At 46.9% G+C, this 1,154-nt stretch overlaps 1 protein-coding gene across 2 annotated transcripts in view; it reads right to left on the reverse strand.

Annotated features, from left to right (window-relative positions):
* Positions 1 to 96, reverse strand: part of CCDC64B (coiled-coil domain containing 64B) — an 8,612-nt gene extending 8,516 nt beyond the window's left edge. Inside the window, exon 1 of one of the 2 annotated variants that reach the window (XM_014537172.1) lies at positions 2 to 96. The gene's annotated coding sequence lies outside the window, so the exon portion shown is untranslated. The remainder of the gene's footprint in view (position 1) is intronic. The other variant, XM_014537171.1, reaches the window with a different exon arrangement.
* Positions 97 to 1,154: the final 1,058 nt, after the last annotated feature.

Here is a 1,154-nt window from a genome sequence, read left to right on the forward strand (position 1 = left end):
GACGACGAGGCGATCCCGCCGAGACCCCTGCCGTCCGATCCCTTCTTCCGGAGGCGGCGCCAGGTGCACAGGTGTGGGGCGGTGCCGTGGGCGGGGCTGGGGCGCCCTCTGGTGACCAGAATGGCCAGGCGGGGCCCAAGGGAAGTCACCTCAGCCCAGGTCAGAGGCACTGACCATCTTGCTCCTGTCAGGAACAACAGGGCCCCTTAATTGAGCACCTACTGTGTGCAGACTCTGCGCTGGGCATCCATGTCAGCTCCTTTCCCCTCACAACTGCCCTGTGGGATAGAAAATCATTTGTTTATATATTTTTTCTTTTTCTTTTTTTTTCTTTTAAATATATCTTATTGATTTTTTACAGAGAAGAGGGGAGAAGGATAGAGAGTTAGAAACATCGATGAGAGAGAAACATCGATCAGCTGCCTCTTGCACGCCCCCTACTAGGGATGTGCCCGCAACCCAGGTACATGCCCTTGACCGGAATCGAACCTGGGACCCTTGAGTCCGCAGGCTGACGCTCTATCCGCTGAGCCAAACCGGTTAGGGCTATATATTTTTTCTTTATTTTTCAATTACAGTTGACATACACTATTATATTAGTTGTACATAGTGATTTAGATACCTTACAAAGTGTTCCCTCCAGTAATTCTATTACCCACCTGGCAACATTCATAGTAGTTACAATATTATTGACTATGCTCCCTACGCTGTACTTTATTTACATCCCCATGACTATTTTTACTTTATTATTTATTTAATTTTTAAACAAGGCCACCAAAAATTTGGTTGCCTCCCCTGACTATTTTTAATATATTTTTAAAATTGATTTCAGAGAGGAAGGGAGAAAGAGAGAGAGAAACATCAATGATGAGAGAGAATCATTGATCGGCTGCCTCCTGCATGCCCCTACTGGGGACTGAGCCTGCAACCTGTGTATATGCCCTTGACTGGAATTGAACCCAGGACCCTTCAGTGCACAGGCTGATGCTCTATCTACTGAGCCAAACTGACAAGGGCTCCCATGACTTTTTTAAAACATAAATTTTTTTTTTTGCCCAGCCAGTGTGGCTCAGTGGTTGAGTGTTGACCTATGAGCCAGGAGGTCACGGTTTGATTTCCAGTCAGGGCACATGCCTGGGTTTTAGGCTCGATCC

This window comes from Myotis brandtii, unplaced genomic scaffold (genome assembly GCF_000412655.1).
Source record: "Myotis brandtii unplaced genomic scaffold, ASM41265v1 scaffold1738, whole genome shotgun sequence".
In the NCBI taxonomy this organism is placed as follows: Eukaryota; Metazoa; Chordata; class Mammalia; order Chiroptera; family Vespertilionidae; genus Myotis; species Myotis brandtii.